This window comes from Arachis ipaensis, chromosome B5, assembly GCF_059453495.1.
Source record: "Arachis ipaensis isolate K30076 ecotype BB chromosome B5, ASM5945349v1, whole genome shotgun sequence".
NCBI lineage: Eukaryota > Viridiplantae > Streptophyta > Magnoliopsida > Fabales > Fabaceae > Arachis > Arachis ipaensis.
In genome coordinates this window covers 64,728,900-64,731,331 of record NC_142440.1, presented here as the reverse complement: position 1 = coordinate 64,731,331, position 2,432 = coordinate 64,728,900, and the positions used below count along the sequence as shown (strand labels likewise).

At 33.7% G+C, this 2,432-nt stretch overlaps 1 non-coding gene across 1 annotated transcript; it reads right to left on the bottom strand.

Annotated features, from left to right (window-relative positions):
* Positions 1–1,491: 1,491 nt before the first annotated feature.
* Positions 1,492–1,599, bottom strand: LOC148564460 (small nucleolar RNA R71). The gene has a single exon (XR_015885238.1). It is a non-coding gene; the product is annotated as a small nucleolar RNA R71 (small nucleolar RNA).
* Positions 1,600–2,432: the final 833 nt, after the last annotated feature.

Here is a 2,432-nt window from a genome sequence, read left to right as displayed (position 1 = left end):
TTAAAAATTCAAAAATAAAAAAAATATCTTTCTCTTTTTCTCTCTTAAAATTTCGAAAATTAGATTTGACTTTTTCAAAAATTTTTAAAATTTAGTTGTTTCTTATGAGTCAAATCAAATTTTCAATTTAAAAATCTTATCATTTTCAAAATCTTTTTCAAAAATCAAATCTTTTTAATTTTTTCTTAGTTATTTTCGAAAATTTCAAAAATATTTTTCAAAAATCTTTTTCTTAATTTTATATCATAATTTTCGAAAATAACATCATCAATTAATGTTTTGATTCAAAAATTTCAAGTTTGCTACTTACTTGTTAAGAAAGATTCAAACTTTGAGTTCTAGAGTCATATTTTGTGATTTCTTGTGAATCAAGTCATTAATTGTGATTTTAAAAATCAAATCTTTTTCAAACCTAATTTCAATCATATTTTTTCAAAAATATCTTTCTATCTTATCTTTTTCAAAATCATATCTTTTTCAAAAATTTGATTTTAAAATATCCTTTCTAACTTCTTATCTTCTTATCTTTTCAAAATTGATTTTCAAATTTGTTTCAACTAACTAACTAACTTTTTGTTTGTTTCTTATCTTTTTCAAAACTACCTAACAAACTCTCTCTCTCTAATTTTCGAAAATATCTTCCCTCTTTTTCAAAATTTCTTTTTAATTAACTAATTATTTTAATTTTTGATTTTAATTTTCGAAAAAATACTAACCTTTTTCAAAAACTATTTTTGAAAATCACTAACTCTTTTTCAAAAATAATTTTCGAAAATTCCCTTTCTCTCTCATCTCCTTCTAATTATTTATTCATCTACTAACACTTCATCTCACCCAAATTCGAACCCCCTCTTCCACTGTGTTCGAATTCCTTCTTTTCTTCTACTCACACAGGGACCTCTATACTGTGGTAAAAAGAACCCCTATTATTATTATTTTTCTGTCCCTCTTTTTCATATGAGCAGGAGCAAAGACAAGAATATTCTTGTTGAAGCAGATCCAGAACCTGAAAGGACTCTAAAAAGGAAACTAAGAGAAGCTAAAATACAACAGTCCAGAGACAACCTTTCAGAAATTTTCGAACAAAAAGAGGAGATGGCAGCCGAAAATAATAATAATGCAAGGAGAATGCTTGGTGACTTTATTGCACCTAATTCCAATTTACATGGAAGAAGCATCTCCATTCCTGCCATTGGAGCAAACAACTTTGAGCTGAAACCTCAGCTAGTTTCTCTGATGCAGCAGAACTGCAAGTTTCATGGACTTCCATCTGAAGATCCTTTTTAGTTCTTAACTGAATTCTTGCAGATATGTGATACTGTTAAGACTAATGGAGTAGATCCTGAAGTCTACAGGCTCATGCTTTTCCCTTTTGCTGTAAGAGACACAGCTAGAGTGTGGTTGGACTCTCAACCCAAAGACAGCCTGAACTCTTGGGATAAGCTGGTCACGGCTTTCTTAGCCAAGTTCTTTCCTCCTCAAAAGCTGAGCAAGCTTAGAGTGGATGTTCAAACCTTCAGACAGAAAGAAGGTGAATCCCTCTATGAAGCTTGGGAAAGATATAAGCAGCTGACCAAAAAGTGTCCTTCTGACATGCTTTCAGAATGGACCATCCTGGATATATTCTATGATGGTCTGTCTGAATTAGCTAAAATGTCATTAGATACTTCTGCAGGTGGATCCATTCACCTAAAGAAAACGCCTGCAGAAGCTCAAGAACTCATTGACATGGTTGCTAATAACCAGTTCATGTACACTTCTGAGAGGAATCCTGCGAGTAATGGGATGCCTATGAAGAAGGGAGTTCTTGAAATTGATACTCTGAATGCCATATTGGCTCAGAATAAAATATTGACTCAGCAAGTCAATATGATTTCTCAGAGTCTGAATGGAATGCAAGCTGCATCCAACAGTACTCAAGAGGCGTCTTCTGAAGAAGAAGCTTATGATCCTGAGAACCCTGCAATAGCAGAGGTGAATTACTTAGGTGAACCTTATGGAAACATCTATAATCCATCATGAAGAAATCATCCAAATCTCTCATGGAAGGATCAACAAAAGCCTCAACAAGGCTTTAATAATGGTGGAAGATACAGGTTTAACAATAGTAAACCTTTTCCATCATCCACTCAGCAACTGACAGAGAACTCTGAACAAAATACTTCTAATTTAGCAAACTTAGTCTCTGATCTATCTAAGGCCACTGTGAGTTTCATGAATGAAACAAGATCCTCCATTAGAAATTTGGAAGCACAAGTGGGCCAGCTGAGTAAAAGGATCACTGAAATCCCTCCTAGTACTCTCCCAAGCAATACAGAAGAAAATCCAAAAGGAGAGTGCAAGGCCATTGAATTAATCACCATGGCCAAACCTGTAAAGGAAGGAGAGGACGTGAATCCCAAGGAGGAAGACCTCCTGGGACGTCCAGTGAT